At 39.6% G+C, this 25,101-nt stretch overlaps 1 long non-coding RNA gene across 7 annotated transcripts; it reads left to right on the plus strand.

The window, feature by feature from the left end:
* Positions 1 to 580: 580 nt before the first annotated feature.
* LOC129633296 (uncharacterized) lies at positions 581 to 20,127 on the plus strand. 7 transcript variants are annotated; one of them, XR_008705005.1, is made up of 6 exons: positions 581 to 810; positions 2,064 to 2,163; positions 13,935 to 14,032; positions 14,759 to 14,840; positions 18,208 to 18,306; positions 19,750 to 20,127. It is a non-coding gene; the product is annotated as an uncharacterized LOC129633296 (long non-coding RNA). The 7 variants fall into 7 exon arrangements; XR_008705004.1 differs by having other exon boundaries at positions 583 to 810; positions 13,935 to 14,003; XR_008705002.1 differs by having other exon boundaries at positions 591 to 810; positions 13,935 to 13,975.
* The last annotated feature ends 4,974 nt before the right edge of the window (positions 20,128 to 25,101 follow it).

The following is a 25,101-nucleotide window of genomic DNA, read 5'->3' on the forward strand; positions in this document are numbered from 1 at the left end:
CAAATATAAATTTAGATTTACTTTCTGTAATGTTTAATTCCATGACAAAGTTCTAACTCTGTGGTTACAAATAACATTATAACCAGTTGCCTTGGAAATGAAGACGATATTATAAGTTAAAACTAGAAGTGGCTTACAATATTGAATATGAAAAAAGGTGAGTTATGAAATTCTTTGAAGAGAACCTTGCTGCACGATGAAATAAAGAAGAAAAACCAAGGAATGTAAAGGTGGAATACTCTCTCAACAAATCTACATACAATTTTTACACATAAGTTTACTAAAAAGGAATATTGTGTACAATAAATGTTAATGGTAATAGGGAATGAAAATTTGAAATTAAATGTGCACTAATTTCAGCTGCAACCCTTCTTCCGGAAGAATCCTTTTTTTTCTTCATCTGCTGGCTCAACCATATAAAGTTCAGCTGTACACATAGAAATCTCATTTGTACCAAAGACTGTCATCTAACTTAAAGACTGGCACCTGTTTCAGAGTGGGCAATTTTACCACTTGAGGCAGCTTCCAATAGTTCTCCTACTCTATCTTATTTTTGAACTTGAGGGAAAAAAATCTGTTACAAATGTAGGAAAAGACTGATTATTCTGAAGCTGTAATGGGGCGGAGCGGGGGCACAGCTGTTAGTGCGAGATCCTTAGTGGAGACCACAACCGTTAGAGCAGCCGTTATAACAGCCGTTACGGGTCCGCTCCCTCAGCAGTCAGCCGGGCAGTGCTTTGGGGGCCGTGAGCGTAGTGAGAAGCAACCAAGGCCTTCTGCCCTGGCCTTCCAGATCCTCAGGGCCAGCAGGTGAGTTGGAAGGCCTGGGGACAGGCTGAGGGCTGAACCCCACCCGGGGCTGCCCCACAACCCCCGACTGATCACCTTTGTTTCTTCCCCATGTTCTGTCCCCTGCCCTTTGGCCTCCCCCACTTTCTTTCTTTCTGTCTTTTTTAAACAAAGCAAAATACGCTGGAGGGTAGGCACTGGAGGTGCACTGGTCAGAGCCCTTGCCATGGTTGCCCACTGGCTGGACCCAGGCATGGAAGCAGCAGTGGACCTCTGCCCCATCCCTACCTCAGTGACCTAATGGCGGCCGCAGTGTCCATGGGTCACAGTCCCTGGGACCTGGTCCCCGTCTGGGCGGCCTGAGGGCAGGCTGAGTCTCAGGCGCCTGGTTCCCTCAGTGATGATGGCTGGGCAGGGTCTGGGCACCTGGCACTGAAGGCTGAGATCTGTCTCTTCAGGAGGGTCTGGGCACCGGTGGGAGGACCCAGACTGGGGGTGGGTCGAACGGTCCAGGGCAGGGTAACTGGCTGATGCTGGAAACCTCTCCTTTTAGCTAGGGTGTGGACCTCAGAAAGCCTTGGGACCTTGCCCTTTCTTGTCAGAACAGAGAATAATATTTGTTTTGGTGGAAGTTTCCAGAAACATCGTGACCTGATTGTGATCTGACTTCAAGAACAAAGGATCTGACACCAAGAAGTTTGCAACCACTAACCATGCCCCTCCCTTACCTTTTCTTTAATAGGGCTTTGCTGAAAGCTTTTTCAGAGTTCCAAGGTTCTTAAGGCATGAGCCACCCATCTGCTTGCGTGGCCCTACCATAAACCTTTCTGTGCTCCAGACTCCGATGTTTTGGTATTGTTTGGTTTCACTGTGCATTGGGCACATGAACTTGCATTTAATAACAAAGCCATAAAACAAACAGCCACCATAATTAATTTAAAGCCTGTTTTGTTATATGACTCACCTTGGTAAACACACGTATACAAGCCAGATGCTCTTGTCAATCTCTCACTTCTGAAAGTCAGCCTATTGGTGACAGATGCACTCCAATAGCACGCCTCTGAGTGGTACCCAACCAACAGTAGATTAACCTGAGTAGCCATGCTTCTATAGATGATGTTAATCCAATTATACCTCTGAGAGTTCACCAGTTCCTGAACTTGGTGCGTCCCTAAATCCTTATATAATAGAATTGACAATGTATTCTGACAGTGTGTCTGACCAGCATCTCTTACTATCACAAGCAATAAGTTAGCTTTGTCTTTTTATTTCAGATGTTGAGTGATGGCTTCATTGGACACTTTTGGAGGGTCCACCTAGATTCTTTTAAAGATCTTCATTTAGGAGCATTCCAGGGAACCCTGAGGCCAACAGGTACACTCACTGGGCACATTGCCAAAATTCTATTTACTCTTCAGATGTGTTGTCAGGTGCGTCAGTTTCAACAATAATCTCATCTCTGAGTAGTTTCACTGAGTTTATATCACTGAATATGTTATTCTAGGATTTGTAACCGAATATGTCTTTGTTTAGGCCTAGATCTTTGTATGGAGCAATTAGATCTTTCGGTTTGGAGATGCACCATTTACTAAATAAAGCCTGCTTCTGCTGCTGCTGCGTCGCTTCAGTCGTGTCCGACTCTGTGCGACCCCATAGACGGCAGCCCACTAGGCTCCTCTGTCCCTGGGATTCTCCAGGCAAGAACACTGGAGTGGGTTGCCATTTCCTTCTCCAATGCATGAAAGTGAAAAGTGAAAGTGAAGTCGCTCAGTCGTGCCCGACTTAGCGACCTCATGGACTGCAGCCTACCAGGCTCCTCTGTCCGTGGGATTTTCCAGGCAAGAGTACTGGAGTGGGGTGCCATTGCCTTAGGTCTTTGTATAAGATCATTATACCTTTTGTTTTGGAGACGTGCCAGGAGCCTGGTAGGCTGCCGTCTATGGGATCGCCCAGAGTCGGACAGGACTGAAGTGACTTAGCACACATCTAAGCAATGTTTTTTTGCTATTAACCTACTTATTCTGCTGCTTGCCTTGCTTTTGGTGCTGTTTATTTCTTGTGTTTTGCTTTCTCCTAGGTTGGTTTGTTTTGTTTTTTTCCTTTTCTTTTTTTATTTGGAGTATAGCTGATACACGATGTTCTGTTAGTTTCAGGTGTATGACAAAGTGAGTCAGCTATACATATATCCACTCTTTTAGATTCTATTCCCATGTAGGTCATTACAGAGTATTAAATAGAGTTCCTTATGCTATACAATTCCCAGGTGGTGTAGTGGTAATGAATCCACCTGCCAATGCAGGAGACTCAGGAGACACAGGTTTGATCCCTGGATCAGAAAGATCCCCTGGAGGAGGAAATGGCAATTCACTCCAGTATTCCTGCCTGGAAAACTCCATGGACAGTGAAACCTGGCAGGCTACAGTCCATGGAGTTGCAAAGAGTAGTGTGTATATGCCAATCCCAATCTTTCAATTTATCCTTCCCTGTCCCCTTCCCCCTTGGTAACCATAAACTTTTTTTCTACAGCTGCAACTGGATTTGTGCTTTGAAAGCTTGTTGCTTTTGAAGTACAAGGGAGTGTTCCATAGGGAACAGCTGGGAGCATAAGCTTGATACATTTTCAATGCAAGCCAGACTTGAGGGCTAATTGTTGGAGATCTGTTAGACCAACAATCAATTTGTGGAAAAAAAAAAAAAAAAGGTTTGTAAAACTTTATCTGGGGTCCCCTATAAAACCTTCACAAAGTACTCTCTTGTTAATTTGTTCACTTTGTTTTGTCCATACTCAAGTGTCAAGGATTGTGTGGTTTTTGTCAACTTGACAATCCTACTTTCTGCTTGGTTGGGGAACCCAATTCAGTTCAGTTCATTTGCTCAGTCGTGTCCAACTCTTTGCGACCCCATGAATCGCAGCACACCAGGCCTCCCTGTCCATCACCAACTCCCGGAGTTCACTCAGACTCATGTCCATCGAGTCAGTGATGCCATCCAGCCATCTCATCCTCTGTCGTCTCCTTCTCCTCCTGCTCCCAATCCCTCCCAGCATCAGAGTCTTTTCCAATGAGTCAACTCTTCGCATGAGGTGGCCAAAGTATTGGAGTTTCAGCTTTAGCATCATTCCTTCCAAAGAAATCTCAGGGCTGGTCTCCTTCAGAATGGACTGGTTGGATCTCCTTGCAGTCCAAGGGACTCTCAAGAGTCTTCTCCAACACCACAGTTCAAAAGCATCAATTCTTCGGCACTCAGCCTTCTTCACAGTCTAACTCTCATATCCATACATGACCACAGGGAAAACCATAGCCTTGACTAGATGGACCTTAGTTGGCAAAGTAATGTCTCTGCTTTTGAATATGCTATCTAGGTTGGTCATAACTTTCCTTCCAAGAAGTAAGTGTTTTTTAATTTCATGGCTGCAGTCACCATCTGCAGTGATTTTGGAGCCCCAAAAAATAAAGTCTGACACTGTTTCCCCATCTATTTCCCATGAAGTGATGGGACCGGATGCCATAATCTTCATTTTCTGAATGTTGAGCTTTAAGCCAACTTTTTCACTCTCCTCTTTCACTTTCATCAAGAGGCTTTTTAGTTCCTCTTTACTTTCTGCCATAAGGGTGTTGTCATCTGCATATCTGAGGTGATTGATATTTCTCCTGGCAATCTTGATTCCAGCTTGTGTTTCTTCCAGTCCAGCGTTTCTCATGATGTACTCTGCATAGAAGTTAAATAAGCAGGGTGACAATATACAGCCTTGACAAACTCCTTTTTCTATTTGGAACCAGTCTGTTGTTCCATGTCCAGTTCTAACTGTTGCTTCCTGACCTGCATATAGGTTTCAAGAGGTATTCCCATCTCTTTCAGAATTTTCCAGTTTATTGTGATCAACACAGTCAAAGGCTTTGGCATAGTCAAAATAGATGTTTTTCTGGAACTCTCTTGCTTTTTCCATGATCCAGCAGATGTTGGCAATTTGATCTCTGGTTCCTCTGCCTTTTCTAAAACCAGCTTGAACATCAGGAAGTTCATGGTTCACATATTGCTGAAGCCTGGCTTGGAGGATTTTGAGCATTACTTTACTAGCATGTGAGATGAGTGCAATTGTGTGGTAGTTTGAGCATTCTTTGGCATTGCCTTTCTTTGGGATTGGAAGGAAAACTGAACTTTTCCAGTCCTGTGGCAATACCCTTCAAAAGCCCACACTGTAAACTGACTGTAGAGGCCTGTCTTCCTTGTGTGTTATGGGTTTGTCTCTGCCAAATCTCTTCCTTCTCTTTGGAAGAGCTTCTATTTCCTTTAAGAAGCTCTATAATCTAACTTCTGTATTTTTCTTGGTAAATAGCAAAAAATTATTTTGATTTAATAATGTCATGTTTGACATGTCCAAAGCATTAAATTAATATCATTAACAAGAACTTTAATAATATTAGGAGACAAAATACCTATAGTCAGATTCTTAAAGTGTCATGTTAAGACCTCAAAAAATTTCTAACTCAAGGTAGTCTCTTTCAAAAACTTTGTAACCTTGAAACCTATTCATCTTGCATTTCATTCTTTTTACTCAGTTTTACTTGACCTTCTAGATGAGCTATTCTTTTTTGAGGGTTTTCTCAGGGAAAGAATAATTTTATTATAAAATTTCTAGATGAGAAGGTTGAATTAAAATTATCATCTAGAGCCAAGTTAAAGGATATAATTGAAGATTTTCCTAAACTTTGGAATACAGACAGAAATATGTTACAGAATTTAGTATTTTGTTACAGTTAACTTTCTCTATTATATATCTATACCAACTAGTTAGGCTAGTGCTTAGCCTCTCATGGAAAATGCTTAATAAGCTGAAAGGTAGGAAAGAAAAAATTTAAACCACCCAGTTATATAAATTTAAAAAAGTTGTCTCAAGAGAACTATGCAAATTTAAAAATTGCCTACAATAAGACAATTTCAGAAATAATATTTTAAGGGAAAAAATTGTAAAAAGGTTCAAATTGTAACCAAAACAAACATGAAAAATATACTTCAGGAAATATTCTAGAAACTGGAGTAAACCCACAACTAAAGTAGAGAGACAAGTCTTCTCTTGTAAATGGGGTCAAATTTTAAATATGTAATTTAATGATAAAAAAGAAAGTGAAATGTAAAATTGCTAACTTAGAAAATAGTCAAGTTGTGGCTAGACACGGCCAGAGTCTTAGGAACTAAAGGAGCTGAAAATGGTGTTTGGCTTGCTAGTTAAAAAATAACTAAAGGGACTCCCTTGGTGGCTAATACTCCATGCTCTCAGTGTCTGTGTGTGGGTTGGGGGTTGAGCCTTGGTCTGAGAACTAGCTCCTATATGATACAACTAAGAATCTTGTGTAGTAAGACTCAGAGCGGTCAAATAAATGAATAAAAATAAACTATAAAAATAACTAAAAAAGCCTCCATTCCCTGAAAAATTGGGAGCCTGTGGTTAGGAATACCTGTAGATATTGCAAATACAATGGTGATTGAAAGAATCAATGTTTCATAATGGCTGCTGCTGCTGCTGCTGCTAAGTCGCTTCAGTCGTGTCCGACTCTGCGATTCCATAGACAGCAGCCCAAAAATGGCTAAGGAACGGTAAAGAATCTGCCTGAAATGTGGGAGACCTGGGTTTGATCCCTGGGTAGGGAAGATCCCCTGGAGAAGGGAATGGCTACCCACTCCAGTATTCTTGCCTGGGAAATCCCATGGACAGAGGAGCCTGGTGGCCTATGGTCTATGGGATCACAAACAGTCAGATACAACTGAAGTGACTTCGCACACAAGGAATAGAGGGATAATTATCCCAAATTGGTCCATTGATGTTACTCCAAGGGTGACATTAAGCCCCAGTATTTCCCTTTCCTTTTTCTAACCTCTTGAAGGGACTAATATTGCTTTTTTTTGTTGCTATGGAGCCACTACATCTACCATTAATCTCATCAGATCCCTGAGAATAAAATTTTAAAGTTGTTTGAAATCTAAAATAGATTTTTGATAAGAAAAAAAGAGAAATTTTCACTTAAATTAAAAATGACCGACTGTGCCAGGTGGTGAAAGAAGAGAAGACAAATTTGAGTGTATATAGTAAAGCATGGTGGAGAAGGCAATGGCACCCCACTCCAGTACTCTTGCCTGGAAAATCCCATGGATAGAGGAGCCTGGTAGGCTGTAGTCCATGGGGTCGCTAAGAGTCGGACACGACTGAGCGACTTCACTTTGACTTTTCACTTCCATGCATTGGAGAAGGAAATGGCAACCCACTCCAGTATTCTTGCCTGGAGAGTCCCAGGGACAGGGGAGCCTGGTGGGCTGCCATCTATGGGGTCGCACAGAGTCGGACACGACTGAAGCAACTTAGCAGCAGCAGTAAAGTATGGAAGGCATGGATTTATTGGAAGCACTAAAATAATGGAAATGTCTAAGAATCCTAAGTCCTTCCCTAAGTCCCAACGTGTTATTGATACCTTGGAATCATTATCAGAAAGGCATTCCTTTCTTCTCTATGACACAATTCCTATGAATATAGTAGGTAGGGATTTACTTTGCAAATGAAACTACCAGATAAAATGTACTGCAAAGGATTGCTTTTAAAAATCACAGAAAATTTCTTACAATAAAATTATAGTTGATATTGTTAATAATATACCTACACCATGTGTGATTTAAGAACTCACTGAAGGAATAACTATGGTGTCAGAATTGCAATAGGCAAAAATTCCATGGATGTGTGCTAAGTTGCTTCAGTCACGTCAGACTCTGCAATCCTATGGACTGTAGCCTGCCAGGCTCCTCTGTCCATGGGGTTCTCCAGGCAAGAATACTGGAGTGGGTCGCTATGTCCTCCTCCAAGGGATCTCCCTAACCCAGGGATAGAATGCATGTCTCTTACTTCTGCATTGGCAGGTGGGTTCTTTACCACTAGCACCCCCTGAGAAATTCCATGGACACACACAGATTTCAACAGAGGCCTTAAAAGCCTTCCTGGATTATATAAACTTTTCTTTTTTTGTATGAACATGAGAAAATTCACCTATATGGGTTTTAACCCTTCAACATGACATACACTTAAGACCTAATACCTATTGTAAGGCCAATCTCTTATTACAGTAGCCAATGCTAGGTTAGTTGCCTCAGAATAGTCATGAACCTCAACTAAATATATTAAAACACCTTCAGATCTTATACTATGATTACCTTCAAACCTGATATTATCATATACAGTAACTCCTTGTTGCTAATGAAAAACACTCATATTTATACATCAATTAGTAAGTTATAAGTACCAATATTTTCTTCATCTCATATTATTATCCATTAGAGAAATACTCTTCGGAGAAGGAAATGGCAACCCATTCCAGTGTTCTTGCCTGGAGAATCCCAGGGACGGGGGAGCCTGGTGGGCTGCCGTCTATGGGGTTGCACAGAGTCGGACACAACTGAAACAACTTAGCAGCAGCAGCAGCAGCAGCAGACAAATACTCTTATTCCAGCAATTCTACAATCTTTACCCAATACGGAACTGTCTGATTGTGTTTTTGAAATTTGATGGACAAAACAGTTTTTGGATACTTCAGTACCAACTGCTGATTTAATATTCTTTGTGGCTCAAAAACTAAGTGTTGACAGTATTATTTGTCAATGGGTTTTTTGACTAAAAAATGTAGATCAGCAAGCCAGAATCACCCTGATATGCTTCTCCTGGACTCTTGACCCTCAAACAATGTGAGATTGACCCTCAAACAACTGAATACTCTTGTTTTAAGCTGCTAAATTTGAGATTATTTGTTACAGAACGATAGATAACTAACATAATCCAAATATCCTAAATGGACTAGATCTTCTTTAAAAGAGGACAAAAGTATAAAACCTTTGATGGGGAGTCAATCCTGAGAATAATGATCCTATCCAGAGGAGTTAAACTACTAAAGGCATTTATCAAAAATATGTTCCATTACTTTGGCTAAGATATTAAATAGTACATCCCCAACTCTGGGGCACAACAAATCAGGTTAAATTCTTTAAACCCAGTGATACAATTTTGTAAAGTTTAAAAATAAAATAAAAAAAAAAAAAGAATAATAATAAACATGCGCAGTACAGCGAAAAATAAATAAATAAATAAATAAACCCAGTAGTTATAGATAATAGAATGACCTTAGATTTTCTTTTGGCCAACCAGGGAAGATATGTTATACCCAAGTACTATAATTGATTTGCAATAATCCTTATCTAAGCTAAAGGAAAGGTAACCTAACTATCTGAAATAGACTTGAGGATCTTTGAGACTTTTTTCATGGTCAGGCCTGGGAAATTTGGGATCATGGTTTTGAAATGTCTTCCAGTCTCTTCCAATTATACTTACTTGTCTCACTGTTGTTAAATGTGTATTTTCCAGAGCCTTAGATACTTTAGGGCTTCCCTGGTGGCTCAGAGGTTAAAGCATCTGCCTGCAATGTGGGAGACCTGGGTTCCATCCCTGGGTTGGGAAGATCCCTGGGAAAAGGAAATAGCAACCCACTCCAGTATTCTTGCCTGGAGAATCCCATGGATGGAGGAGCCTGGTGGGCTGCAGTCCATGGGGTCACAAAGAGTTGGACACGACTGAGCGACTTAACTTTAACTTTAGATACTTTAGTACAGCCACTGTCCTTACAGATGATTCAAGAAATTGTTTAAAGACCAAACAAATGAACAGGATAAAATCCTACTGATAGACATGTAAACTGAAAATAAAATTTCCACAGATGAAGCCTCACCTTTAAGGAAAATCAACAATAGTGGTAAAGATCTGCACCATCCATGAAGGTTTCTCCTGAAGATTTGATTGAATGACAATCAAAAGGAAGTACTGAAAATTAAGAACTTCCCATAAACTTAGAAAAAGGCTGATTTTTGCTATTAGCAAAGATAACAAGTAGTCACAAAACCAGTTTTAAACCCATTTACTCGGTCAGGAATAACTTGCCTTGGTAAGCCCCTCATGAAATCAACTTATCAGAGACAGAATCATGCCATGTTTATACCTCTGAGTGCCAACTAATCAACAACAGTCTCACCTGAGTAGCAATGGACTGCAGTTGATGTCAACCAACTTGCCGCTGCTGCTAAGTCGCTTCAGTCATGTCTGACTCTGTGCGACCCCATAGACAGCAGCCCATTAGGCTCCCCCGTCCCTGGGATTCTCCAGGCAAGAACACTGGAGTGGGTTGCCATTTCCTTCTCCAATGCATGAAAGTGAAAACTTTGACCCATGAAAATCTGACAATTCCTGGCACTTCATGTTCCCTCCAAACAAAGACCTTTATAAGGTCAACAGTTTGCTCTGCTTGAGAGACTATGACTGACCAGCATTACATTCAGCTTTGTCTTTTTATTTCACATATTGAATGGTGGCCTCAACATCCTTTGGCAAACTCTCCTGTTTCCTTGATAATTCTGTAAAGTAAAAGTGTTAGTTGCTCAATCATGTCCAACTGTTTGCCACCCCATGGACTGTATAACCCACAAGGTCCCTCTGTCCATGGATTTCTCCAGGCAAGAATATTAGAGTGGGTAGCCACTCCCTTTTCCAGGGGATCTTCCCAATCCAGGGATCAAATCCAGGTCTCCTGTATTTCAGGTGGTTCTTTACCATCTGAGCCACCAGGGAACCTCTTCCCATTTAATAGTAGTGATAGTGATAAGTAATGATAATGATGAGGAGGTTGATGTAAGCCGACTTATTCTATCCCCTGTTCTGTGCTAAGGGCTTTACATGCATTATCTCAGTAACTGAGGACTGCCAGTAATAGCTGACTACCAGCACTTTTTAGACTTTCAGGAAGCTCTCAGACCTAAAGAAATTAACAGCCCTGGCTTATTCAGTGCACCAGTCATTTGCTTTCTATCCCCTGCTCACCCTTCCCCTGTTCTGCTCAATATCATAGAGGAGTGACTCCTACAGACCAAGTTTTCCAGACTCTTCTGTCTGCTGACTTAAAATTCAGTTCTGCTAATGGGAATCTGGAGTGAAAGATGAGAGGCAGGAAGAGAGGAAGGGAGGAAGGGAGAATGTAGGGGTATCTCTCCTCCAGCAATAGCTGTTTCCTTCCATTGCTCCAGCACCTTTGAATTGGTTTTCCTTGGTGGTCATTACTCACATTATTCTGTTTGAAATACCTAGAACACTTTCTGCTTTTCTGAATTGTTATTGATACAATCAGAAAGAATTGGTGGTAAAAACTATACCAGGTAGATTTGAGAGACTTGAGATTTAATGCCAAGTCTAAATTACTTGTGACCTTGAAAAAAATTAGTTTGCTGTTGCAGTTTTGCTATCTGTGTAAGACAATAGCTCATCTTATTGTCCCCACTATCCCACCGAACTAGAATCTTCTATAATGCTTGGCTTACAGAAATTGGTTAAACATTTCTAAGAGACAGCTTTTCTCTTCTTCCATATAACAGCACTATGAATAGATTTAATGGCCTTGATTACATCTAGAAATATAGCTATTCCCTTAATCAGGTAAAACATATAAAATATCCTTTTCTGTGAACAGGGCAAACTAGATAATTTGAGGGGCCCAGTGCAAAATGAAAAAGCAGGCTCTTGTTGAAAAAGGCAGGAAAAAAGTGCCATTAAAAGTACCATAAATAAAGCTTTTCCTTTAAAAACACTTTGTTACTTATAAAATACAACAGAGGTGATAGTGGTATATGAATAACAATATAACTCACAAAGTACAAAAAATGTTTTTGATGCCATAATTTTATATAAAACAATAAATATAATAATACTTTATCAATGTGGTATCTTAATCATAATTTTGTGGCTTTCTTTTAGGAAAATTCATTTTAAATGTTCTTAAAATATATACCTTTAGCAATTTTATTTTTGATTGATACAATCCAAAGAAACATTACTTGGCCTTGAAAAATGAAAAGTTGCAAACAATTTTTGATAATTTTAAATTTTGACAAGGATCCTTCTGCTGATGCAATTGTTGAAGCTATTAAGAGTATTTTATAGTCTATTTTATAGACAATATTTGGGATAAGTTTCTGATAAATTATTTTGAAATAAAAATTTTAGCACCTATAGAGCTAAAGAGCTCCATGGAATATTTTTTCTAAAAATATTTCATTCTTCATACAAAATATTTTAATATATTTAATTAAAAATGTAAATTTATACAATGGCATTTTAATATTTCCTCTGACATTTCTTTTCCTTTTTTTCTTTTTTTTTTAAATTTTATTTTATTTTTAAACTTTACATAATTGTATTAGTTTTGCCAAATATCAAAATCCTCTGACATTTCTTATGACTTGCTGAGGTTGTACAAAGAAACCAAATGTGACTTCATAATTTGTATAAAATTTAAAGTGATTGCTTATGCATTCTATCCATGCATGCTCAACTATAAGAAAATAATTTTTAAATAGCCTCCTCATTAATAATTTGTTCATCTGAAGCTTCATAGTGAGTACTATACCTTCCCATCAAATGTCTCGATCTTTGAATTTGTTTTCTAAGTCTGTGGGTATGTGCTTTGCAGTATTGAAGCTGTTTTCAAAACCCGAGATTCTTTTTTTTTAGGGAACTAATTTATTCTGATTTTTCTGAAAATCAGGAGCTATGAAAAACAAGTTGACTATCTGGCCATACCAAAAGCAAAATACAAGTAAAAATAACATTGAGAAATCATGTTTAACCATAAAGAAACATGTTTTAAAATATCAAATTTAACACTCCTTCTTCCGTAAAGCAAAACAAGTTTGCTAAACCACAACACTGAAGTGGAGTTTAACTGACATAATTTTTTAAAATAGAAATTAAAAGGAGAAAAAGCACTCCATTTCCACCCTGGAATCCTGTCATTTATAAAATAACATGCTCAAATGTTAGTGAAAATAAACAGTTGGTAAACCTGAAAATAAATGTTTCAATGAGTGAATTCAGATTCTAACAGAACACAGTACCACCTCATATTTGCAGAAAAATAGCTTTTGTCGCACTTAGGTCTTACCAAACACAAATAAATAAAAATGGGGATTAAAAACAAGATACTAAATCAAAATCTTTCTGCAGAGTGGCAGCTGTCACAAGATGAAAGGAACCTAGTTCCCCAGAGTTGTGTGCACAGGGCCAATTCTATTCCTAGAGTCCCAGAGTCTTGTACTATCAAAATAAAAGTATCTTTGTCTTGGAAAAAGTCTGATGAAGTCACCAAAATCTTATTATCCGTGTTCCCCCAATGATACTTAGAATGCTCTTATCCTTTCAAGATAACTTCAACTTCTTCTTTTTTTTTTTAATTTAATTTAATTTTTAAACTTTACATAATTGTATTAGTTTTCAACTTCTTAAGAGTTAACATTCGAGAAATATTTAAGCAAGCGGCAGCCTCTTCTGCATTAACAAGGCCCTTTCTATTCTCTCTGTGCGGGTGTGTATGCTCAGTAGCCTCCACTCCTCCTGAACCCAGGGGCTGCAGTCTGCCAGGCTCCACTGTCCATGGAATTTTCCAGGCAAGAATACTGGAGTGGGTTGCCATTTCCTTCTGCAGGGAAAACCTGGGGTTCTAAACACTTGAAAAGATTATAATGACTCCCTGACGTGCTTTCTTGCAGTGTTCATGTGTACAGTTTTATTTTGTAATAATTTACTGACAAAGTTTACTGCCTATGTGCTGGCAGTTCCTGTCCCAGCCTCAGGCCAGAGTTAATATTTGTGCAGATGCCCCAGTCGGGCTCTAAAGACGAAGGGGTGAGAGCCTCCCACCATGGGTCCCAGAGGTACCTGTGTGCAGAACCTTCCTTTGTCACATGGCTGTGGTCACTGCTGCCGTGGCTGCTGCTTTTGCACTGAAGTTGCCATCATTGCTGCCAGTTTCGGCCTAGGTTCTGCCCTGGCAGATTTGTTTAGGAAAATATAATGGTGTTTTGCATCTAAGGTCTTGAAAAGTTGAGCCAAAATACTGCAGAAGAGGAGCCCAGGATGCATAACTTTATAAAATCACTTCCTAGCACTAGTAGGTGTAAAATCATGAGATAGCAGACACAGAGCTCCTGGTGCCAATGGGAACCCTTAACAGTGCTAGGGGACTCAGAATGCACACAATTGTTTCCAAGATATTCTAACAATATAATTAATGTTATAGGTGACTGAAACTCTTCCGAAAGTAATGATGCAGGAAGATTGGTGAGTTTGGAGCCAAATCTATCCAAAGGTGCATTTTTGGATGAAAACTAGAGAGAAGTAATTTTGTGTTGACTTAAATATGTACTTCCTCCAGACTATGATATTTCTTTATCTTGAAATATTTGACCACTTTGAAAGAATGGGAGTTTATTTATATGCATGTGTGCCATTCTAGTACTTCTTGAAGATTCTACAAAATTCATTCATCTTAGGTATAAAATATGTTGCAGTACTTTTCACAGTGGCACATTAAAAATACTTTTCATTATGTAAAATTTCAAATATATGCAAAACTAGAGAGAACAGTATAATGAACCCCTCTTACGTACCCACATCTAGCTTCCATAATTTCATGACTGAGTTTTTTATCTGTACCTTCACACATTTTCCTCAATTCTAGATTATTCCCAGACATATCATTTTATCTACAAAAATTTCAATATGTACCTTTAAAGAATTACGTACCATTATTTCTGGCTTCCCCAGTGGCTCAGATGATAAAGAATCTGCCTGCAATGCAGGGGACCTGGGTTCGATCCCTGCCTGGGTCAGGAAGATGCCCTGGAGAAGGGAATGGCTGCCCACTGTAGTATTCTTGCCTGGAAAATTCCATGGACAGAGGAGCCTGGAGGGCTGCTGTCCATCGGGTCTCAAAGAGTCGGACATGACTGAGTGACTAACATTTTCACTTTCACTTTCACCATTATTTCACCTCAAATTTAACAATACTTATTAGCATTATAATATAGTTATTATTTAAATTCGTCTCTCTTGTTTTATTAGGTGGTTTGGGGATAACAATTTTGAGAGGATTGCAGAAAGGGCATCCCAGAAACAAAGGGACAAGTGACCAGTGAGAGTATAGGTATGTTTGCAGGACTCATTTGCCCTTGGCTCTTCTCACATGAATCACTTTTAAAACCAGGACTTGGACTAAAACAATTTATCCTGTGTGATGATTTGGCAGAATCTACCAGTATAATCTAATTGGAACATTTTTTTAGACAAGGTAAACATATTTCCTCTTATGGAACTGCATTACTAGAGTTAGCAATTTTTTTTAAACCAAGGCTGTCTGTGAAAAAGGCAAAAGAGAGCCTCTTTAAAGATCTTACCCTTTCACAAAAATCTCAGTTGCTCTTTTCACAACCCTAAAAGTGGAATTATGGCATAAAATAGGGGGGAAATTACTCTCAATTGTTCTAAATGGTTATAAGGCACTGTCCATTATTTTACTTCTGCTTTATTTTTGCTATATGACTTGTCAGGTTTGGGAGGGAATAAAAAATGTTCTTGAAGTCTGTAGTAAGAGAAAGATTTTTTTTTTAATATTTTGATATTTAATCAAGCTTAAGATGCCATTGACTGTACCACTATGTACCATTAAAAAAGGGGGGGAAATCCTGTTGACTAAACTGTAATGCAACATAAAATTCATTCCAATTTCAGAGATGTTAAAATGTGAAAATGAATGTGCATTTTAGAATCTATGATATATGGCATTTATTTATGCCTTTTATAGAACAAGTTCTGTTTCTGATCCTTGACAAAGATTATCTAAATTAATTATTACAAAAAACCTAGTCATATGGGTATCCTTACCTTCATTTCAGAGATGAGGAAAGTAAAGTCCGAAGAAGCTAAAAACATCAGCTAACAATCACAGAGTTAGCAATTGGAACAAGTTCATCGTACCTTCCTCTTCTCAGACTTCTGTTCTTGCTCTGTAACTCCAGTCAAGCTGCTGCTGCTAAGTCGCTTCAGTCGTGTCCGACTCTGTGCGACCCCATAGACGGCAGCCCACCAGGCTCCCCCGTCCCTGGGATTCTCCAGGCAAGAACACTGGAGTGGGTTGCCATTTCCTTCTCCAATGCATGAAAGTGAAAAGTGAAAGTGAATTCGCTCAGTCGTGTCCGACTCTTAGTGACCCCATGGACTGCAGCCTACCAGGCTCCTCCGTTGATAAATTGTGGCCCTCTTGGGTATTTGCATCATGTGGCCTGTTTTCACCTTGGGCACTTTTCATTTACGGCAGACCTTCATATGAGGCAAAACCTCATCCTGCCCGAACTCAGATGGGAAAGCCCAGTTAGAACCTCAGTTTTATCACCTGGGCAGAATGGTGGAGGCTGGAGGAAGCTGTAGCTGGTGGGTCTGTGGATCCTCAGGGCTTGAGAGCAGATTCACCAGACATTCGACCTGCAACAGCGTACCAACTCCAAGTGCCAGCTCTCACTCTCACAGTCGAGTTACCAGAGTCCACAGTGCTTGGGTGGTCTCTGGGGCTGAGACTGAACTGCAAGGGCTAGAGAAGGACAACTCTCACATTCTTCACTTAAGAGAGAACCAGGCAAAGTTAGACAGGCAACTGTGGTATGTAGGTTGGACAGTCCTTTTTTTGCTACTTTTCTGCTTATGTTTCCATTCCTAAGCCCTCTCTTTTGTGTTGAAGCCCCCCTCCTTCAGGTTTTTATTAACTTTGTTTCTATAAGGCAAGTAATTTAACCTCTGTTATCTTCAGTTAAGTATTTTAAAATATAAATATCATACATTGGTTGTGAGGATTAAGATATACTGATTGCCAAATTAGTCTCAATACACATTAGTTCTTCCTTCCATTCTCACAGGCCATATATTAAATGCCATTTGTACCATTATCTACCGTCTCCCACCTTAACAAGATAGTAATGATAATAATTTATACATAGTTTCCTAAAAGTTGTTCTATCCTTACCCTATTATCTCAGCTGATTTTCCAACAATCCATTGAAGTGGCTAGCAAAATATTCTCTTTGAAAATTTCAGTTAAATAGTAACATTTAATAGTAACAGTAATAGTCATTGGGCTTCCCTGGTGCCTCAGATGGTAAGGATCTGCCTGTAATTCAGGAGAGCATGTTCGAGCCCTGGGTTAGGAAGATCCCCTGGAGAGGAGAATGGCAACCCACTCCAGTATTCTTGCCTGGAGAATTCCATGGACAGAGGAGCCAGGCAGGCTACAGTACACAGGATCACAAAGAGTTGGACATGACTAAGCACCTAACAATAGTAATAAAAATATTTTTTAAAGTTCTCTATTGCAAAGAGTAAAGAAAAAACTTGATACATTGGTGGAAAGTCTAAACTCGTCTAAACTTGCTTGTCTGAAGCAGAGGAGAGATGTCAGTGAATAGATGATTGAAGATAGTTTGAGTTATACCCTGAGTACTATTATACTAAAAATGTAAGTGTCCCTGAACTTGTAAATTATTGCTTGAGTAATATAAATAAAAATCTCTGGGGGTACACATTTGAATGCCAAATGGTTCTTGACTGTCCAAAAAGTGGTTCCCTTGGTGTTTAGATAGGATCTTTAGCTTATAAGTCTTGGGTGTGTATCTTGTGTGCTCGGGCTCTGCTGCTAAGTCGCTTCAGTTGTGTCCGACTCTGTGCGACCCCATAGACGGCAGCCCACCCGGCTCCCCCGTCCCTGGGATTCTTCAGGCAAGAACACTGGAGTGGATTGCCATTTCCTTCTTAAATGCATGAAAGTGAAAAGTGAAAGTGAAGTCGCTCAGTTGTGTCTGACTCTTAGCGACTCCATGGACTGCAGCCCGCCAGGCTTCTCGGTCCATGGGATTTTCCAGGCAAGAGTACTGGAGTGGGGTGCCATTGCCTTCTCCGGTGCTCAGGCTCAGTTGTGTCCAACTTTTTGTGACCCTATGGACTGTCACCCATCAGGCTCTTCTGTCCATGGGATTTTTCAGGCAAGAGTACTAGAGTGGGTTGCCATATCCTCCTCCAGGGGATCCTCCCAACTCAGGAATTGAACCTGTGTGTCCTGCATTGCAAGTGGATTCTTTACTTGCTGCTCATGGAAGCCCTGCTTATATGTCTAATATCCTTGATAGAGTTTCTGCCAAGAGGTATTATGTATTCAGTAGTAATAGAACGCTAAAATACCTTCTAATAAAATAGTTCTTTAATGTTTTTAAAATGCTCTTGGCTATTTCTAAACAACTGAGGATACACTTAGGGAAAAGCAATGCATATCTAACACGTAATCTGGCTGAGAGCAGAACTCTGAGGAAATGAGATACTCAATAGTGAAACACTTGTCTTTAAGGTGAGACTTCTCTTTGTTTGAGGGTGGACCACTCGGATGAATCGTTTTAGTAATGTATTTGTAAAGAAAACATTAAAACATTTTTCTCAAGGAAGCCCATAAAGTAGGGTTTGTTGTTGTTCTTCAGTCGCTAAGATGTGTCTGACTCTTTGTGGCCCCGTCCCTGGACTGCAACCTGCCAGGCGCCCCTGTCCTCTACTATCTCCTGGAGTTTGCTCAAAATAAAGTACGGTAATAGCTCCAAATGCAAAAGCTTCAGAATAACATATTAAATGTTCTGTTTGCTAATGTAAGTGTAGTATTTCAAAAAGCTAATGAAAAAAAAAAAAGCCTCTGTATATGGATTTAGACTGTTCTTTGCCTGAAAATTATGTGTCAGTGGAGTTAGGTGTCTTTTTTTCCCCCAAGAAGTATCTGTAAAAATCCAGGAAGGTCATGCAGGCCAGGACCTCCTTTTACCTCAAGACCAAAGGAGTGGGGTCTGTAATATGGAGATAGATAAGCTTGAAGCAGCAGTAGATGGCCTGGGCGATTGGTGTTCTACCCCAGAGTTAAGATGGTGTAACCTTGATTTGGGGCAGTGTTTGAAGACTCACATGCTTGTCCTAGGTATCTTTGATATAAGGAAAGTATTGCCATGAAGGAAATGGGTGCTCATGCACCCAACATCCAGGGATGGGAAAGGGAAGGGCCTTGGGCTGGGGAGAGGTTTTCCTTCTTTCTTGGGGGCAAAGAGGGAATTGAGCTTGGAGTCTGAAATGTGGAGGTATCTAAGGATTCCTGTGAGTAGAGTATACACAGCTAGCTCCTACCTGCATCAGGAAAGGACCTTGAGAGCTAAGAGAAGATAGTGAACTTATGTTTTGGCTGTGACTCTCAGAGTAACCATCTTTAGTCATAGTTGTGGGCTACCTTCCTGGTGTATTTCTGTTCTCCTAATCTTTCAATGAAGCCTTATTTAAAGGGATGGCTCCTTCTTAGATTGTCTTGGGGCATTGTAGAGGGCTCTGTGTCCATCTTGAGGTTGAACAGTAACTGGGAAAGCAAAAACAGCCTGGGACAGCTGGTTGCTGCTGCCAAGTTGCTTCAGTCGTGTCTGACTCTCAGCGACCCCATGGACCGCAGCCCACCAGGCTCCTCCATCCATTGGATTCTCCAGGCAAAAGTACTGGAGTGGGGTGCCATTGCCTTCTCCGGGGACAGCTGGTTAGGTGTGGGCAAACATGCTGTACACAAAGTAGAGCCGTTATCCAGAGAGAGCATCTGGCTTGGGGAGTCCCAGGGTTTGTGGAACCTGCCATCATTAGAGTTTTTACTGCTGCCCTTGAGAGGGAAGCCCAATGAAAGATGAGACTTTCTGCTTTTACAGGGATGTGGGTCAGGGTTATTTGGATATGGAAAAGAAGGCTGACTCCTGAAAGGTGGAGAACCTAGAGGAATATTTGAGTTGTACAACCTTCAATAATCAACTCAGATACCTTCTCTAAGTCTTCTTGGCCTGGTGTGTGAGTTTAGCATCCTTCTTAGTGGTCCTTTAGCGCCCTGGGTGCTATTATTTATGCGAATAATAATAACTAACACTTATTGAATGCGTACATTGTGCCAAACAGTGAGTTAAATGCTTTACACAGCTTTTCTCATTCAGGACTTTGTTATCCCCGTTTTTCAGATGAGGAAACTGAAATTTGGAGAAGTTATGTGGATTTGCCTCACATCCCATAGCTAGGAATTCATGGAGTAGCATTTGAGTCTCAGTGGTGTGTCTCAGAACGCGTGTATTCAGGAATTAGACTGTACTTATTTAATTTCTCTGTTCACTTAAAAAAATACTATCCATTTTCTTAGAATTGTATCTGTTTTTTGTCTGTGTACCCCTATCTAGTGCTAGGTATATAAGAAATGTTTGGCAGATATTTATGGAAAGGTTGAATGGATGACAGACCCTAAGGAGCAAAATTACACACTGAAGCTCTTGGCATATAATAATTACTTAATAAATGTTAGCGATTCTTATAGTTTTGGGAAATAAAAATACATTTAAAAGAACAGTTGTGCATCATATTCCTTATTTTTTTTCAAATTTTTCTTTAATTGCATATTTCTATCCAATTTTAGAAAGTAGTGAACATTTAATTTCTATGCAGTATTTTGAATATACAGGAGTTAAATATAATTTTTGATAGAGTTTTTCCCTTGAAATTTGAGCTGTGTTTTTTTTTAATGTGAATATAGTTGAGTAGAAAAGAGAGCTGCTGCAAGTTCAATTTAAACAATCTACAGTGTGAGAATATAGATGACATTAAATGTGAAAGAGTTTCTTATCATATGCTTCCAGCCACCACAGCCTGAGGACAAAAGCCAACTGTCAGATTAGAAGAATATTGTGATTTTTGTATAATACAAAACTCAAGTTTTCTCATTTTTTGGCTTCATAGTCAATCCATTCCCCTTATTCTTGCTACAAAAGTATCTAAATTGATTTAAAATTTTGTAACTGGAATATTATACTATGGTGCCAATTTACTTATGGCACTGAAATATCCTGATGCGGATATCTTTGAGGAGATGAATTATATTATTATTGTTGTTGTTTTTATTGTTATTTTTATCCTTTATCCATTTGTGGCAGAGCCTGCTTATTACACATCACAATATCCATACTGTTTCTTCCGGAGTAATATAATCCTGTATTTATGTGGGGATGATACATCCAGCTACAGGACAGCCTCCCTTGCAACAAAGTGTGAATGTGATTATGGTATGAAATTCTGTTAGTGATATATAAATGGGAAAACTGTGATTTATATCTGGAAATTCTCCTTAAAAGGGAAAGAGTAGACTCTTTATTCTCTGAAACGTGAATATAGTGGTTGGAGCTCCAGCAACTAGCTTGAACCAGGAGGTGACCTGTTGAATGGCAGCCAAGAATGACAAAGCAACAATGAAGAAAGATCTTGGCTCTCTAACACTTGGAGACTCCATACTGGCCAAGAACTGCCAATTTCTGGCCATTATACGAAAGAGGTAGCTCAGATGGTAAAGAATCTGCAAAGACCTGGATTCGATCCCTGGTTAGAAAAGATCCCTGGTTAGAAAAGAAATGGCAACCAGCTCCAGTACTCTTGCCTGGAAAATCCCACGGACAGTGAAGCCTGGCAGGCTACAGTCAATAGGGACGCAAAGAGTTGGACATGACTGAGTGCGTGCACACACATACGAGAGAGGTACAAACTTTCTTATTTCCACCATCACTTTGGATTGCTCTGTTATATGCAGCCAAACCTATTCCTAATACATATTCTGGGGAAATGAGAGAAACTTTAAGAGAAGTTGTCTGTATCAGTGTATTAAAGTACTTCCATGGTAGGATGTTTTGTTTCTGTTCACCTCTAGCTTGTTAGTCCTATCTTCCTTCCTTCAGTAATCTTTTAGGCTTACCATTAAGATGTCAGCTGTTTTGAGGATTCTTATTACGTGTGTTAGTCGCTCAGTCATGTCTGACTCTTTGCAACCCCATGGACTGTCGCCTGCCAGGCTCTTCTGTCCATGGAATTCTCCAGGCAAGAATACTGGAGTGGGTAGCCATGCTCTTCTCCAGGGGAATCTTCCCGATCCAGGGATTGAACCTGGATCTCTTACATTGCAGGTGGATTCTTTACCATCTGAGCCACTGGGAAGTCTTTATTGCTATTCCTCTATCTTCAATATCTATATAAAGCGGTTATAATTTTCTGAGTTCTCATCTCTCGCTTCGCCAAAATCCCTGGGAGTTTCCAACATAAAATTACAGTTACATCAGTGGACTTAGAGGTTTCTCATTAATTCAGAAGGTACAAACTGTGGAAACAATTGTTCTAAGTGATTTTTTGTAGAAATCGATTTTAGATACTGTTTCTGTGATGATAGATTAGCAGACACTGACTTGAACATAGGCAGTCTTGATTTCAACTGCTAGTATTCGGTGAGAAGCAGTGGATAGAAAGAATTCCAAGCTTGAATCCCAGTTCTGATACTTAATAGCTATAAGAATTTGGAAAAAACACCTAAACTCCATGAGCCTCAATTTCTTTGAATATAAAATAAATTGTGATAAATATTAAAAAGAGCTAATGCACATGTGAAAATAAACATTCTTGCACAAACCTTACTTAACTTTGCAAATATCTGGCAGTTTGGGTCAATGGAAAATATCTAGGTCCAGCACTTAGCAGGATATTTTAGGTATTTGCTAGCAGGGTAATTTTGGCCAAATTAGTTAATGTTTTTGAGCCCCTTCTTATCTGCAAAATGAGAAAAATAATAATATTGCCTTACAGGGCTGTTGTGAGTGTTAAATGCAATAATGTATGTGAAGATTATAAGATTAGTACCTGGTGCCCCACTCCCCCAAACGATAGATAATAGTATTCTTGTGGTTCTTAACTCTCTTTAATTTTCTTGGCGATTAATGGTGAACTATGGCTTATTGACTCTTAAAGTAGGTAAGTAGCTGGGTTGTTGAATCATACTATAAATAGAGTATCTATTAATAGCTTTATGTCTGCCTAAAGGTACATATTAGGTAGAATACTGCAGTCTCAGTCAATATTTTTATTGATGCTATGCCTGAAGGTAAAGTTTGATGATAACACAAAGTTGAGATAGATGGAAACATGAACATGATATAATGGAAAGGACACAGGTATTGATGACTGAAGACTTGGCCTTGAGTCCAAAAATTCAGTCATGTGATGACTCAGTTTCCTCATCTGCAAAATTATAACACTAGCAAGAATAGGAGGCAGATGCATTTTATGAGCATCTGTTCTTAAAGATACCACATAATATGATATCATATAATTCATGACTTAACTCTGAAAAATGATAATGGGTATGCTTGTTACCATCTAAACTAGTCCCAATAAGTGACAATAGTATAAGCATAGTTCACCAGCTTCAAAATTATATAATTATTGACAATTTCTTAAAAATTAGTGAATTTGAACTGTTTCAAATTTTATGCACAAAATGTGCCTTTACTTATATTTCAAATTCAGGTACTTAAGATTTGCATAAAATGAAAGCAAGTGAATTAATCTGGTCTGCTACCCAGGAGAAAGCTTCATTTTAGAGATTTTGAGGCCAGCTTGAGTCATTGGGAAGACTTGAGATGAGCAATTTGACCAAAACCTGATGATTGTTCCTAAAAAGATCAGCTTATAAGAGCATTGAAAATAAAAATCTTTCATCTTTTATCCCCATCTCTGAGACAAAAATATCTTACTGGTGTCAGGGAAAAAGGGCTGGAGCTAACTAGGTAAGTTAGATTTATGTATAAAGATGGATAAAGCTGGACTTTGTAGCTGTGCTGAGTGCTTGTCAGTCTCCTGTTTGTCATCCAGACTATAAGAAGGTTCTGACCACAGATATCTAAGGTATCTACCAACACTGGCTATACTGGATGCATTCTTTCAGCCTCTCCTGGTCCCTAAACCTTGGGTTTTTATGGCTTTGCCATAGCTACTGTGGTAAAGGGCTATGTGGGGAAGGGCCATGAATTTACGATACTTGAGACAATGCCTCAAGTCTCTGGCCCCTCTTACCAATTCCAGATTTGTATGAAGTATGATGTATTTTCCCTAGTGGTTGCTGAAGAGGCCACAGTCTGGGTGCTTAGGGGTATTAAATCCTCATAGAACAAACTGTGACCAGTGGGGAACAGAAATCAAGACGGAGCTAGCAGACAATTCCCTCTCCATTTTTTCCTACAGTAGACTGTTTCAAGTCATGGTTTTCCCTTATAGTCTGTCCAGACATGTCCTGCATGGCTAAGAAGGGAGCCCCAGTAAAGCGATTATTTGTTACAGACTAGTCACCAGTGTGGTCAGTGCATTACCTTGTATTTTCTTCCATCTTCTGACTATCTATCTTCTTCCATTTATCTTTTCCTTCCTTTTTGCTGCCCTGGGATTGCACCTGCCAATAAGCTTTGGATTCAGATTCATTTTTTTCCCCTGGAGAATTCAGATTAACTCACTATCAGCAGTGAATTGAGCTAGGTACTGAAGTCCCTGCTTTCTAAGAACTTACAATTTAGGCCAAAAGACAGGTATGTGAAGCATAACCCATAATACAAGGTTATGCATGAGGACAACTCACAGTCTCATCTCTGAAGTCTTCCAAAATGTGGGTAGTTGTCTCTAGTTCTGGTTATTATTTTAATGTGTGTGATAATTGAAACATCTTGATTTGCTTACATTGCATATTGTCCTCTGAGATGTATTCAAGCTCCTCACTTTATTTTAGAGGCCAGCATTTTCCTTGGCATTTCAATAAGATATTTTGAATGTGTTCTTGTTACTGCAGATATTTTGCTTTGGAACATACATCATTTTTTCATAATAGTAGCAGTTTATTATGCTTTTCTTTCCTAAAATCAAATTGCTCTCAGATTTTTTTTTTTTTTTTGCTTTCTCTATTGAGCCAGATCATTGAATGAAATGATGTTGTTTATCTGTAGATGCTGTCTAGACTAATTTTTTCCTGTTTTAAAAAATTAAGTTAGCAGACTTTGCAGCCTAGCTAGCTACGTGTATGGTACTATAGCGTAAATGAGTGCTTTGGACTCAGATGTTAATATTTCTGAACACTACTATCTCTGCTGCTGCTGCTAAGTCGCTTCAGTCGTGTCCAACTCTGTGCGACCCCATAGATGGCAGCCCACCAGGCCCCACTGTCCCTGGGATTCTCCAGGCAATAACACTGGAGTGGGTTGCCATTTCCTTCTCCAATGCATGAAAGTGAAAAGGGAAAGTGAAGTCGCTCAGTCGTGTCTGACTCAGTGACCCCATGGACTGCAGCCTCCCAGGCTCCTCCATCCATGGGATTTTCCAGGCAAGAGTACTGGAGTGGGGTACCATTGCCTTCTCCTATCTCTAAGGGGAGTCAAAATTGTTACTGAATTTGAAATGTGCCTGAAATTTGCTTTAGTGCCAGAGATTTCTTTTGACCTAAGTTGGAATATAAAGCTTATTGTGGTGTC

Source organism: Bubalus kerabau, chromosome 18 (genome assembly GCF_029407905.1).
Source record: "Bubalus kerabau isolate K-KA32 ecotype Philippines breed swamp buffalo chromosome 18, PCC_UOA_SB_1v2, whole genome shotgun sequence".
NCBI classification, from domain to species: domain Eukaryota; kingdom Metazoa; phylum Chordata; class Mammalia; order Artiodactyla; family Bovidae; genus Bubalus; species Bubalus kerabau.